Genomic DNA, 16,779 nt, shown 5'->3' on the forward strand with positions numbered 1-16,779 from the left:
CACGTGTAGGAATCAAATAGGTTGACGAACATAGTCAAATATTTAAATGTGTATTGAGTTCTCTCAAGATTTGGGTCATGTAAGCCCATCTGTGATTTCTTTATCATAAAAATGGGATCCTTGTATTTTAATTTTAATTTACTATAATTTGAGAATTACTAGTATAAAAAGTTAGGATACTACATAGTGGCTAGTATTCGGTGTAATTCAATGAATTAACAAAATTTAATGTCACATGTTAATTTCATCATAGGGCATTTCTTGTTAAATTGCTAACATAAACTCCTCTATTTAGTTTTCCACTAGTTAATTTACTTAATGAAAATGTACTAGTTTCAAATTTGCACTACTATGCTAATTCATGTTGTTTTATTGTGTTGATTTATATGTTACCATGGTCCCTAGTACCCACTAGTTAAGAAGTTAGTATTTAAGTGATGAACTTTGGGGTTTGTTTTGGCAATCCTGTCAAACATGACTCATAGTGACAAACAAACTAAAACTAGTACGTTAACCATAATTCTATCCACAATGAAAATTTATTTCCTCTTTAATACATTTTCTATTGGGTTGATTAATATGTTACCATGGTCCCTAGTTACCCACTAATTGAAAATTGAGTATTTAAGTGATGAATGTTGAGGTTTGTTTTTGGAATTATGAGAAACATTACTCATTGTAACAAACAAGCTAAAACTAATAAGTTAACCATAATTCTATTTGTGATGAAAATTTATTTTCCCTTTGATACATTTAAAAATAATTAATATATATATATATATATATATCTATATATATATATATATATATATATATATATATATATATATATACACATACACACAATGCTATATATTTCATATGAGGAATATAATTATTTTGACAATGCTGTCAACATCCATTTTGTCACTTGTGGGAATTGAACCTTGGAGTGGAATCCAACGTCTTAAGATAACACCAATTGACATTTATAGCTTTATGAGTAATATACACATTTGTTTATTGTGTCATTTGTGGGAATTGCATTTGGATGGGGAGGATAGCAATTATTCCTTCCAACTACCTAAGACAAATCCAATTAACATATATAAAATAACACTTTAATGTTGAAAATAAAAATTTGAATTTAGATTGAGAAAATAACGATCATTCCTTCCAACCACCTAAAACAAATCCAATTAACATATATATAAAATAATATTTTAATGTTAATTTTTTCAACCACAATAAATTCATTGGGAAAAAATTATATAATAAATAAATAAAATAACATTAAATTGGAAAACAATTTCCCATACTGGTAACCAACAACTAAAGATGACATATCAATTTTGATTTTTTCAATTTTGTGATTTTTTTGAAATATTCAAGAGTAAAGTGATATTAATGCGTTTGGGACATTGTGATGCATTGTGAATCGAGAAGCTTGAAATATTAATTGATATTTTTTAATATTTTGAAATAAATATTAAAGGGTCACATTTATTTTGAAGAGATTGTCATACATTCTATGAATTAGTGGTTTCAAAATGAAAAAATTGTTGCTTCGCTTATGGGACCCATTGGCTTGCTTTTCATCCCTTAGTCTCTTTACTCAATTTCCAAGTTAAGAGTGATATTTATGTTGAGGACATTGCTTTGCTAGTTGGACCCACTCGGTTGCATTTCCCTCCCTTTTAATGGTTTGTCTCTATGTTTATTTTGTAGTGATGTGTCAATTAATGTTTGTCTCTATGTTTATTTTGTAGTGAGGTGTCAATTCATGTTTTTGTTTTTGTTTTTCCTTTGTTTTAAAGTATTTAATTTCATGTGGTGGATGGGGCCGTAGAATATTAAAGTTTTACAGTAAGTTATGTCTTTGGTTTACTTAGCTAATGAAAGCTTTGTCTCGAGTTTTTGTCAAAAGATTAGGTATGATTAAGTGTATAAAATATATTAATAGTTATTTTTTTATTAATGATGATTTTGCTATTTGGAATGGTTAATATCATAATGATTTAGATTTGAATTCAAGTAGAAAATATTTATTTTGTACAATATAATTTTATTAATGTGTCAGTATATAATGGTGGTGTAATATTGTGTAATGTAAATTATAATTATTAATATAAAAATTATTATATATTTATGAGATATAGGTTAATTGGTTTGTGTGAGGTTTAATTTTTATTAAGTTCAAATTTTATCATGTCATTTGTGGGAATTGCATTTGGATGGGGAGGATAACAATTATTCCTTCCAACTACTTAAGACAAATCCAATTGACATATATAAAATAATACTTTAATGTTGAAAATAAAAAATTGAATTTAGATTGATAAAATAACAATCATTCTTTCCAATCACTTAAAACAAATCCAATTAACATATATATAAAATAATATTTTAATGTTAATTTTTTTATTCACAATAAGTACATTTTGAAAAAATTATATAATAAATAAATAAAATAACATTAAATTGGAAAGCAATTTCCCACACTGGTAACCAACATCTAAAGATGACATATCAATTCTGATTTTTTCAATTTTGCAATTTTGTTGAAATCTCAGAGTAAAGTGATATTAATGTGTTTGGGACATTGTGATGCATTTTGAATCGAGAAGCTTTGAAATATTAATTGAGATTTTTTCAATTTAGTTGTCCAAGTAAAGAGTCATATTTATTTTGAAGAGATTGTCATACATTCTATGAATTCAGGTGGTTTCAAAATGAAAAAATTGTGCTTCGCTTGTGGGACCCACTGGCTTGCTTTTTCCTCCCTTAGTCTCTTTGCTCAATTTCTAAGTTAAGAGTGATATTTAGGTTGAGGACATTGCTTTGGTGGTTGGACCCACTCGGTTGCATTTCCCTCCCTTTCAATGGTTTGTCTCTATGTTTATTTTGTTGTGATGTGTCAATTAATGTTTGTCTCTATGTTTATTTTGTAGTGATGTGTCAATTCATGTTTTTGTTTTCGTTTTTCCTTTGTTTTTAATGGTTTTAAAGTATTTAATTTCATGTGGTGGATGGGGCCATAGGTTATTAAAGTTTTACAGTAAGTTATGTCTTTGGTTTACTTAGCTAATGAAAGCTTTGTCTCGAGTTTTTGTCAAAAGATTAGGTATGATTAAGTGTATAAATAATATTAAGAGTTATTTTTTTATTAATGATGATTTAGCTATTTGGAAATGTATGATTAAGTGTGAAAATAATATTAAGAGTTATTTTTTTTTTATTAATGCTGATTTAGCTATTTGGAATGGTTAATATCATAATGATTTAGATTCAAATTTAAGTAAAAAATATTTCTTTTGTACAATATAATATTATATATAATTAACTATTATTATTAGGATAATTATATAAATTAAATAATTAATAAATATTGATAGATATCAAAATATCTATTTTATAATACATTTCACATAGTTAAGATTAAAAATAAATCATAAAATTTAATTAAATTATAATTTAATTAATTAATTAAATATTATTGTTATTAATTATAAAAAGACTTGTTCGCATGGGGTAGCTCAAGTGGCAATGGCCATGGAAATGAAGTCTCACCAAACTGGAGATCTTTGGTTCGATTCTTGTGCTACCCTCCCCAGAAATGGGGTGAATAATAGACATGTAAAAAACTCGAAAATGAAAGGGTCCTACCAAGCTCACAAAAAAAAAAATTAAAAAAGAAATAATATATGAATTAAACATATATCTATTTAAGAAAATATGTAACAAGATTTTTAATTGTGGAGATTCGCTCTTACTTTATTATGGAGATTATTAAATTTCAAATAGGTTTTTTAAAATATGATATGTCAATATCATTATTTTGGTTTACTAATACTACATGCCCAAAAAATCATAATTCATGTATATATGACACATGAGATGTGATATTTTTTCAAATTAATCAATTTAATTAAAGGTGAAAAAATATAACTATTTTCAAGATAAACCTCAATCTTTAATTTGTAATTACTATTAAAAATATTCTAAAATATTTCGTGGAAATTAAAACTTACTATCCAACAAATAATTATTAATAATTAAAATTAAATTTCTAAAAAACTGTATTCGAAATAATAATTTATTTATTTCAACATAAAATTATTAAAATAAATAAATAAATTATTTATATATTTAAAATACTATATAAATTCAAAGCATATCAAATATTTGACAACTAACCAATAGAGCATGCATGCTTATAAAGAGTTAGCAAAGCATTTAAAAAAAAATGCAGCGAGTTATTTTAGCCATCGCGTACAAACATTAATATTTTTAGTATTAAAATAAATTAAATTAAATTAAATTATATATATCTATATCTATATATATATATATATATATATATATATATATATATATATATATATTATTTACATTTTATATTTTATATAGTTAAATAATAGTATATAATGTATATTAGAATATTTAAATATATATTTTAAAATTAATTTATAAATAATTGAATTATAATTAAGTATTTACTGTTTACAAATTTGAATTTGGAAAAAGATGAAAAGGAGTAAGGTATGCCTATCTTCATTAACTAACTATTGAAATCATTATTAAAAAAATACATCTTACTTTATAAACCAAATATATCTTTTTTTCCTGTAAGCTGAGGTAGAAATTCTATTACTTCAACATAGTAAAACATACAAACAAGCTATATACAAAGAGAGACAGGTCATTGCCCGCCCTTAAGGGAAACCGGGAACCTTCGATAGTTTTTAACCGCCATCCACAAAAAATACATATCCAGACTATCTATCCATACAAAATTTCCTACTATATGTTTCACAATCGAACTGTATCTTGTTTGAGACATTTCCATTGAGGATTACAAAAATTGGCAAACTAAAAAAGTTCCAGAAAACCTGTTGACAGCATTGTCCATTCCTTAGTGAGTTGGGATATCCAGCTTTGGTCCACCTTCTGTCTTGATCTCGAAACCATTTTCCTTGAGCAGCTGTAGAATTTTGTCCAGCTTATGGTCCTGCATGTTCAGAGTCACCTGTATGTTCCTTAATTCCCTTTTAAAAGTAGGGAATCCCTGGGCTAATTCCACCATTTCAACTGCAATTTGCTCCATGGCCTTAGCCAGGAGTCGTTTCATGCCCCAGTAAGCATGCAGCAATTGTTTGTATAAACCAAATATATCAAACTAATTACATTGTATTAAATTATTATTATCATAAAACTTTTATACCATTATATATTTAGACATTCTTCACCTACTATATCTATATTAAAAATATAAATAAAAAAACAAAATCTTAAAAAATACAACCATATCAAATTAATTACATTGTATTAAATTATTATTATCATAAAACTTTTATACCATTATATATTTAGGCATTCTTCACCTACTATATCTATATTAAAAATATATATAAAAAAACAAAATCTTAAAAAATACAACTAAAAGTTAATATAAATATTTAATGATAATTAAATATGTTTAAAAACAACAATTGCTCAATACATTTTAATGCATAAAGTTATTCAAAACACAAAAACAAACGCATAAAATAGACCCAAAATGAAATCTAAACAATAATTAACTACCTTACGTCAATATACCAATAACTCACATGGTTGATAAATGCAAAATCTAAAGAGTGGTTAGCTTTGACATTCACTTCCGATAAGTGAGTATAATTAAATAGGTAACCAATAATATTAAGTATAGTATGATACTTTAGTTTGTTTCATTTAAGTTAAAAGTTATATTTGGTGAAAAATTACATTATAAATTATATTGATTTATTCTAAATTAACAATGATTAATAAGCAAATTGAGATGCTAATAAATTGAGATGTGAAGTGGGTAAATTAATGTTTTCTTATATACAAGGACTTGCATAAATTTTGGTGGGTAGTAACCATTTTTTTTTGTAAGTAAAGGGTATTTTCATTACATTAAAATTACAAAAAGTACAATATTGGGAGATTTGGAGCTTAGCATTTATTGGCCCTAAACATGGCCTTTGGAGAAAGAAAACATATGATGTAGACAAAATTGCGGAGGTTCCTACTCCTAGGGGAGAAACCAGAAAACCTCCTTGCACTGATAGTCCAACAAAATGAACAAAAACATGGTAGATAGGCAACACCACCTTGAGAGGTTGGTCGGTAAAAACAAGAGCCATGAGAAAAGGAGAAGCAACCACGCTATTGTAAAAAAACAACAACAAGAACATGAGGCAAGACGAGTAGGAACGATACCTTGAGAGACCTTGCGTTCCACCTTAATGCTCTGGGGGATCCTCCTCAACCATGGGGCACGACTTGTAGAAGTCCAGGTCGTCGAGCAGAGGGAGCTATGAGGAGGTTAAGCGATTGGTAGAAGAGTGGAATTCAATAGGTCGTTGAATGGAGTCACTGACTTGGTCTCTGAGCCCATTGAACAAGCAACTAAGGTCGTCACCTGAGCCGCAGGAAAGACCCACACCCTATGGATACAACTTCTAATCGCAACAAGGCTGACGATGATGAGGAGAGGGACCGTGAGGCCTGGTGTGAGGAGCACCAGTGAGTTCTGGAGAAAAATAAAAATTGTGCACCCTATTAGTTGGGGAATCATACCTATGAAGTTTGATGTGCATAAGATGAGAAATTTGGTGATATGAAGTCTTTTCATGTTGGAGGTGACATTCCAGATCCAACATATGTCCCTCAAGCAACACATTGATGTCTTCTTGATCTTGGTAGTGTCATCCTAGTACATTATGCAAGGCCTAGAGGCGGTCTCCTGAGATTTTAAACTCTCCAGCTTCGACATCACCCACCATGCCTCTAAAGAGGTGGGGAATTCTGCTATCTAAATGATCATCTCTCTGCCCATGCTAAGAAGGGTGAGGAGGTTGGCCTCACCCATGCCCTCCTTTCTTGGACCTTCCTTGCTCTCGTACCATGGTCACAAAGTAGAAAAACACAAGGGTTGAGAGAGAGTTGAGATACCTCCTTCTCTTGAGTAACAAAATTGGAGTACAAGATGTTATTTTGCATCAATTTAATGGAGGATGGAGAGTTGTAGAGGCCAATTGGAGAGGGAAAGTGCTTAATGATTTTTTAATTATTGAAGGGAGGTGGAATTGACACTTCTCCCTCGCTCCCTTCTCAAGGCATTGTGGGAAGTCAACTTGATGCGTCACAAAAATCCCATCCCAGGGTGGATGTACTACCTTCCTTAAGTGCATGGAGGTTTTGTTCATCTAGACTGCCATGCAGATTCAAGGGCATGAGATCCTGTGAGGCTAATGCTTGGCACTAGGAGGCCCAATTTGGAGAGTGGGGGGGTGGGGACCACTTCCCTAATTGGAAGTCGGCCCTCAATCCCTTTGTTGGCCAAAAACTCAACTAGTGATTTGGCTTTCCACCTTACATGGGATAAGATGATAGCTTCCTGAAGGGATGCGATTTCGGTTAGGTGTTGAGATCTGAGATCAAGTCTCTAACCAATTGATTATTTGGTGGGTGGAGAACTGGCTTATACATGCTTGGAAAGTTGAATTATGACCTAAGAGTTCCCTTAAGCAATGAGAGGAATTAACTGTCAACGTTAGGCAATAAGAAGTCCTTGAATTAATGCTTCCAATTATGTTGCATTGTTTCTTTCATGTACTATGTGGCCACAATACATACTTATGTTTTCCCTTTGTTTTTGTCAATTGATCTGCCAATTCCAGCCTCACTCGGATAACCTTTTGAGGCTCCATTGGAATTTAGTTTGAAGTGTATATCAAGGGGAGGGGCCCAAGAGTCAGGACTAGGAGGCAAGGGTGGCGGGCGAGGAGGGATAAGAGGGGTGGCAGTATGAGTAAAGCTCCACTGGTGGAGGATTGAAATTTCTAAGGGGTGAGTGGGGAAATGTTTTGCATCCTAATTATGGAGGAACACTTTTTCTTCCAATTGTTTTCATATTTGGAGCAAAATTTCATGAACATCTTTAGATTTCCCAACAAATAAGTGTTGATTGTGTTCTTTCCAAACTAGGAGCCCAAGGGTTGATGTCCATAGCTTATTCAGGAATATTTTTTTTAGGGTATTTTCGTCATGATCAGAGTAACTGGACTATATTTTCAAGGTAAAAAACTGGCTTATAGAATCCCAGAGAAATCCTAGTCCATAGAGTATTGGCTAGATCGCATGAACCCAAAAGGTGGTTAGTTGATCCCGAGTGTTGTTTGCAGATGCAACACCATGATGTGCTTGCAAATTCTCTTTTTAAGAGGTTCTCCCATGTGATAATTCGTCTCTGAGCAACTAACCATAGGAAGGTGGTGAATTTTGGCTAGAGATCGATCATTCACAAAGCTTTCCAAGTAGGGTTAGGATCCATAGGAGGAGCTTGCCTGGCTAGAGAGTAAGCCTCCTTGATTGAGAAATATCCAATTGGTTTGTACCCCCATCTGGGAGTATTTTTCCTGTGTGATCTATTGAGTATCCTTCTGGAGAGTTCTTGCCATAGAGGGAGAGGGTCCACCTGACGATCCTTTTTCTTCCATCTGACTAGATGGATCCACTTTCTAAAGGGATCAGAGCTCCCCCTTTTCCAATAATAGCGGAATTGAGTTCTTCCTTTGAGGAGGGTGGAATGATTTATAGAGGGGAGTTGGAGACTCAACGTCAGGATTACGAGTTGCTTCCAGGAATCCTTGCAAAATCTAGTTGATTGGACATTTCTTATTTCCCAAAAACAGTGTGCTTGAACGAATTATTTTTTGTCATTGGCCAAGTTCCAATTTAGAGATCCCCTCTTAGTGAGAGATATGTGAATCAATTTTTTCCTTTCTTTGTCACTGGTATATCTTTTGTGCTAGAGGAGGTCCCATGGGTCCATGGAGTAGTTAACACATTTCCACCAAATTTTTGCATCGATGGATTCATTAACGAGCTTAGGATCCTGCAAGCTCAATCCTCCTTCACATTTGTCTAGACATAGAGTGTCGCATTTGAACAAGGTCCGCTTTTTCTTCTAGTCATTGCCTCCCCATAAAGAGGATCACTTGAGGGATCTAATGATTTTTAAAACCAATTTGGGAGTAGCTAGGACAAAGAAGAGGTATAGGGGTAGGGATTGGAGCATTGATTTAATGAGTATCAATCTTTTAGCTATGTTTAAGGAGCGAAAGGTCTAGTTGGATAAGCAATGATTCAATTTGTCCAGGGAATATCACGAGGAGAAATGCTTGATAGTTGAGTTAGTGAGAGGAACTCCCTAATATTTGGATATAAGAGAGGAAGCCCGGAAGCCAATAATTCTTAGGATGTTTCTTTGGGTGATGGGAGGATTGTTATAGAAGAAGACTGAGGAATTTTCCTAATTTATGAACATGACCGAGGCTTCAGAGAAGAGGTTAAGGATTTCCTTGATAGATTTGGATTCTTGGAATAAGGGGTGGTTCATTAGAAGAGTATCGTCAATAGATTGTTAAGGAGTTTGAGGGGGGTTGTCAGGGAGAGATAAGACTTTTATTCCTTTGATGCGAGTTTCTTTTGGGCTTCTTCCTAAACCTTTAGCCATGAGAATAAAGAGGAAGTGAGAGAGTGGATCACCATGCTTGATGCCCCAAGACACGAGAAGGGGCTAGAGGGGTTTCCATTGACCAAGATGGAAAAGAAGCCCAAGGATATTAGGGAGAGGATCCGGCTTATCCATTCTTCACAAAATTTGAAATATTTGAGGATGCATTCCATGTAAGGCCAATTAAGTTTTTCAAAGGCTTTGGAGAAGTCTAGCTAGAGGAGCATGTCGAGATTCTGAATGAACAATTTCAAGGGCATGAATGATTCCATCAAGGATTTGACATCCTTTGACATAACCAATTTTCTTTGGGGAAATGAGGAGAGGGAGAATAGGCTCTAGGTGATTGACTATGAATTTAGTGATAAGTTTGTAAACAACATTGCATAGGGCTATGGGAAAAAAATTACCAAGGGAGGAAACATTATCTTCCTTCAGAATAAGAGTTAATAATGTGGCATTGAGAGTAGGTAGAATGCTTTGGGTGGAGCAGGATTCTTCGATGATCTCAAGGACTTCATCTTGTAGGAAGTGCAAACAGTGCTCGAAGAAGGAGAGTGTGAATCCATTAGGGCGAAGATCTTTATCTCTTTCCATTTGGTTCATGGTATCATGGACTTCAGTACTAGAGATCGACATCATCAGAGCTTTATTGTGGGCCTTTATTACCAACTGGGGAATGTTGGTTATGATCTTTTTGATTGCATCTAATCGACAAGGAAAGGGATCAATGAGAATATCTCAATAGAAGTGCACTAGGACATCCTCTATTTATTCCTAGGTTTTAGTATGGTCACCATTTTCCAATCAGAGAGAGGTGATTTTGTTATTGGAATTGTGCTGGTTGAGTGATGGAAAAAGGAGGTGTTCCACTCTCTTCTTTGAGTTGGTTTATTTTGGACTTCTGATTCTAGTATATTTCTTCTTCTTTGTAGTGTTCTTTTGGTTTAGAAGTCAAGGCAGTTTCATGGTCCCTTGAGTCTTTGGTTCGACCATTGGTTATGCTATCCTATTACAACGCTTCCATTTACTTCTCAAGTTTGTGCTTCTCTTGGAATATATTGTCGAACTACTCTCTATTCCATTTCTTAAGATGAAATTTGATTTGTTTGAGCTTTTTTTGGAAGATGTACATATTAGATCCCTCTTTGGTTCTAGCACAGTCCCACTAGGGTTGAATCTTGGACATGATGGAGGCGTCAGTGAGACAAAAGTTCTGAATCTGAAAGGTTTCTTAAGAGATTTTCCTAGATCGTGCTAGGACTTGCAGATGGGCCAGTGGTTAGATCCTGTAGCTGGGAGGATCTCGACCATGATTTTTTGTCCAACTGTGATGAGAGGTTCTGAAACTAGAAAGCGATCAAGGCACAAAGATATCTGTACCTTTCCTCCTCATTTGTTGTTCCATGTGTATAGACCATTAGTAGTTTGAAGATATATTAAATCATTCTCCTCAATGAAATTTTTGAAGTCTTTTGACTTTGCTTCGAGAGTTCTCCTACCTCCTTTTTTCTCTTTTAGATTGGTGATCATGTTAAAATCTCTGCCTATTATCCATTTATACGGATCCAACTTTGTTTCGAGTGTGTTCAGGTGCTACAACATTTTCATCTTACATGCCTGAATGTGAGAGTCATAGACATTCGAAAGAAAACCATGCAAGTTTGTTCCTAATAAAAGAAAAGATACAAAAATAATTGAGGGGTGCATATTGATCTTACTTACATTTAGTTGGGTGAGGTTATAAGATATGCCTAGGCCTCCTAAGTCTCTATCAACATTCAAGGAATTGTTCTTGGCGTTTCTCCGGGTTTGGGAAATTATTTTATTGAAATATGAACTAAAACATTTTGATTCTTGGATGAGCATGATGGATAGAGTGTCATATTGGATCCTTCACTTGAGAATTTGTTGCTTGGAGTGGTTATTCATACCCCTGATGTTCCACGAAATGATATTCCTAAGAGAAGGGAGGGGGAGAGGAGAAGATCTCTGATATCTATTTATATTTCACTAAATCAACGAGTTTCATCCCAAGTGATTTAATTCCTTGGAGATCCATTTTGCGTCCTCACTTCTTTTATTCTTTGGAGCATTTTTTGTTGTCCTTGGATATGGTGCTTTGGATTCCCAACTCAGAGATTAATTTGTTTCTGAGGGTTCACTTGCAGGTCATTTCTCTTGAAAACGTATTCCATGGCCATTAGGTTGATACCTTCTATTTCCATTAAGTAATCATCACCCATTATGTTGGAGTATTTAGGCTAACTTGGGTCATTTTTGTCTGCATTCTTATCAACAACTTGAGTCACTAGGGGTGCCATTCCTCCTTTGTTATGCTATGATCTTGAATATTCATGGGTATTTTCCTAGGCTGGGGTTGATCTCGGGAGTTCTTTTCCTTCTGCCATATTAGCTAGTGCCTCAAAGATGTTATTGATAGCTTGCTTCTTGGGGACCAATGGTGCATTTGATTTCTTGTTATGTCAACATTTGGAGGGGATTTTGGTGAACACTTATTCATCCTTAGTTGTCGATTTAGATGGATCCTTCTTGGGTGAATTGAGAGGACAATCCATGAAGAGATGCGCATGTTTGTGGCATTTCCTGCATCTAAAAGGGACATGCTTGTAGTCGAGCATTTGGATCTAGTCAATGTCTTCAGATTCAAGACTGATGGCTTCCGAGAGAGAGTTGAAAATGTTCATATAGATGTAGATCCTTGAGAAAGAGGTATGACATCCTTATTTGGTTTGATATGAAAGATAAAAAAAAATTCCCAACTTGTTTCCAATCTCGTCTAGGATTTCTAGGTCCTAATACTCTTGTGGAAGTGAGTATAGGTGAACCCAAAATGGTGGCCAAGAGAAGTCCTCTTTATCCGCGTTGAAGTACTTTACCCATTACCTCATGTAGAGACCAACAAAGTTAAAGAAGTAGGGGCCACCATCCATCATTGAGAAGTAGTCTTCTGCTAGCGAGAAAATGGCAGTGAAGAAGCGCTTGGAGACAAGTTTCACCTTAGAATGGGACTTTGGTTTCCAGTGCAAGGAAATCCAATGGAGAAGGGACTTTTTCCATAGGCCATATGCAAAAAAAATTGCATATGGGAGAGTGAATCTACATGTGCTCTATGTGAACATTGAGATGCATCGGAGGAATGTGTAGTCTAGGGATCTTAGATGACATGGCATAGTAGATGTTGGACCCTTTGACAGGCTGAGAATCTAACTTTGCAGGAAATGAGATGTCAACCATTTATGAATCCATGGAATCCTCAATTTTGGACATAAGGGTGTCCTTCGCAGGGTGCTAGTGCATGTTGACATATTGGTTGGAGGGACCAGTGGTCCCTCCACCCTGACTGGCCATTGTACGAAGGTCAGTAGTTGAAGTGGTCAAGGTAGGCGGATGGGGAGAAGGGGAGGGATAAGCAAGAGAGGGAGGCCACATAAACCCTAACGTGGGACATTACAAAAATTTTGAGGTAAAAAGTGGGCCTCAAAACGAAATGTACAACAAAAATCAAATATATAAGAACCAATAAAATTCAATATGGTGATGTCAACCATGGGGGATGATTCACTATTTTTGGAGTAAAAAAAAATAAATAAATAAATAAAAAAAACAACTATTTTTTCAACTCGTATTTTCAATTATATCCCTATGATTTTACTCAAATTTTGAGTGGGAACACTTGTTGGATATGTTGCATACTTTTAATGGACCCCACTACACCAAAAATGTGAAATACATGAAAAACGTGATTTTTATCATGTTTTTCCATGTATTTCACATTTTTCATGTAGTAGAGTCCATCAAAAGTATGCAGCATGGGTACTCCTTGGATGGAAAATTAAATTTCACATACAACTAATGTTCCTGCTCGAAATTTGAGTAAAATCATAGGGAAGTAAGTTGAAAAAGTATTTTTTTCTTTTTTCCCTCCAAAACTTGATGAGGTAACCTAATCTTATTTTATTATTTCCACTATTATTTTATAATATTCTCTAGGAGGCCAATTTTAAACCTTAAAATTTATCTAATGGTTACGGAGTAGGTTTTTGGATGGGAGCGAACACCGATTAAAACTTGAAACAAGGATTAAGAAGTCGAGTAACCCAAAAATTGTGGTGAGTAGTAACCATTACTAGAACTACATATTTACAATTTTACTCCTACATAAGTGCTGAGGAAAACATAAATACTGGTGGGTAGTAATGCATGGCAAGTATATTTATATATATCCTCTTCCTATCCATTTTTTATGCAAAGACTTGTTCAAATTATGGTGGGAAGTAACTTATGGTAAATATGTTATTTACCTAAGTATGAGTTATTTTCAAGGATTTTATTTTTGGATGGTTTTCGTTCAAATATTAAGAATAAAAAGTCACCACACAAATATCAGAAAATAATGCATGAATTTTCCAACCATATCCATAAATTATGGCATAAATATGTGAAGCACTTATCCACATGTAATTATATTGCGCAAAAGTTGCAATAATACCTTCAAGTTATGGTCCAATCAAATGTTTGAAAAATATGTTTTTAATAATATTGGAAAATAAATATTTTTTTTTCAAAGTTAAATATTATAAGTTGCATTGGTCAATGCTAAATTAATAGTGGTCAATAAGTAAATCAATTGCTAGAGTCATGCCTTGGTAGGGATTAATAAGATCATAAATAAAAAATCAAATAATAACTTGCTTGAATATTTAGTAAATAATTGATGTGTATAATTAAGTGTATTGTTAATAATTAAGGGTACCTCTCATTTTGGCATCAAATTGTGTCAAAATTCAAATTCGTTGATTGGTTTCACTGACTTTGGTTGGGAAGGTCACAATGATGACATAGATCCACTTCTTGATATGTGTTTCACTTTAGTATTGGACCCACAATTTGTTCATGCAAGAAACAATGTGCAATCTCTCTATTGACTATGGAAGTTGAGCACTGTGGAGTTGTTAATGCAATGACGAATGAAATTTGGATTCTTTAACTCTTAGGAGAGCTTGGTTATCTTATTAAGGTCTTGAATACTATTTATTGTAACAATTAGAGTGTAATTAAGGTTGTTTACAATCATGTTGCGCATAATAAGATGAAGCATGTCGAACTTCTTGCTCATTACTTACAACAATTGGTACAAGAAAAGGTTGTCACTTTTATCTATTATAGGAAAACTGAGCATATTGTTGATGCCACAATTCAAGAGGATACCTTTCCATAATTCAAGAGGATGCCACATCATCCCCTATTACTAATCCATAAACCACCATGGATATTCCACTGGAAAATTGTCACAATAGATTTGATAAAATTATACTTAAAAATACAAAATCTAACTTTGAGAGTTTATTTCTCTTTAGATTTTTGGATCTATAACTTAATGTTTATTGTGTATGCATGCAAATTATAGTTATGCAAAAAGTAAAGCATAGTGAAATATGTTGGAAAGTGTAACTATGTTCAGTCTTCATAATCATCATTGTACTTGTATCATTATGCATTTCATGTAAAAAACAAAAGAAGAAAAAGAATAAAAAAAGGAAATTTATTATTATCATTTTCTTAGTAAAACAAGTTATTTATGCCTCTAGGGTTTATTGAATCAAAATAAAACTTGTCATGAGTCAATATAGTGTACTTGAGTCAAGTTCCATTCATAATTTTAAAGAAAGGAGGAAAAAATAATTTTATTCAAGACAAAAATGTCATTTTTTCGCCCACAAGACCAAGTCAACCCTCTAGATAGACAAGTCGGCCAACCCACAAGATGTGTCTCTTCATATGGTCAGACAACTATTTATTGGTAACAATGCTCCACATTTTGGCATCCACTTCGATTTCAGTGCAGAAGGAGAATTTCAGCGAAGTAAAAGAAGAGAAAGGGAGATTTCAAAGGAGAGAGAAAGTTTGCTTTTCTTCCCTAGTTTTCTTGTCCACATGTGCAAATTTTTTAGGCAACTTCTGTGGTATTACATGCCCAAAATTATAGGGTTGAGATTTCAAGGAGGCAGAAAATTCAAGGATTGACTAGAATGTAATGATTTTAACAACTATGACTTTTGTTGATTGTGATATGACGATGGATTGAAGGAGGACAAACTTGGGTATTATGAGAGGTCTTGGTCTTGGTTTTTGGGTCTTGGATTTCTCACTTTGATCTGATTCTATAAGAAGAGGAATTTTTTGGGTTTTCCCCCTTGTGGGGTTTTGGCCCTGGCTTGGAGAGTCTAATTTCTTGTGTTCTTTTATTTCTTTGTGATCTTCATGGACATTTTGTTAATTTCTTGATGAAGAAGAAAAAAACATAATAACAAAAAGCTAACATATACAATCACAAGTAATTATCATGATAGATAAATCACCCTAATTTTCTAACCTAATGATTTCTCAACAAAATTAAAACTCATAAACCATGATTGACACAAGATCTAACCTAGGAAAAGCTTTCAAGAGAAAACCTAGCTTGAAGGTGAGGTTTTTATGCTCGCTTTTTTCTGAATAGGAAATGGTTGCAAGTACAAAGAAGTAATGCATGTGACCCATGGGATACTATAGTGTAAACAACATCTTTGTGTTCTCTATCCCTATTGTTGGGTGTGTGTTATATTCTTTCCACGACTAGCCCCACGGGGGGGGGGGTCACAGGGGGGGTGATAACACCCCTCTGTTCGTTGCACTGGGCGCAACAGGGGGCCGGTAGCCCCCTTGCCGGGGGGTTTGAGGGGGGAAGTAGCCCCCCTCTATAGGGTCTAAGGCAGCACCTCGGGGAAATTTCTTTTGGACCCTATATTAAGTGGGCAGACCTACCTATGGTTTTGTGCGTGGTTTTCGCACATGGTTTTGGACATGATTGTTTTCTGCCCATGGTATTTTGTAGATCTGGTCAAGGGAACTATGATTATGTTCTAATCCAAGGTTAATGGATTGGGGTTTGTGGATGCTTCAACATGTATATATATGTATTGTAACATTGAAATAATGAAAAATCAATTTGGTAGTCTTGGTTTTGGGATCCAGGGGAAAATCTTTGTGTATATCTGTTTTATGTTTTATGCTCTCGCCATTGTTTATTTTCTATTTTTAGAATTCATATGTAGGTAATTTCTGTACGGGGTTAAAACCTACACCTATCCCTCTCAATTACTAATTTTTCTTGTTTACGGAATAAATGCACTAGAAAATAATGGAACCCCTTTTCCTTGTAGTGGCCCAATTATAACACGACTCTATAA

Source organism: Pinus tabuliformis, chromosome 9, assembly GCF_031772625.1.
Source record: "Pinus tabuliformis cultivar Carrire ecotype Pingquan chromosome 9, CPIR1, whole genome shotgun sequence".
Taxonomy (NCBI): domain Eukaryota; kingdom Viridiplantae; phylum Streptophyta; class Pinopsida; order Pinales; family Pinaceae; genus Pinus; species Pinus tabuliformis.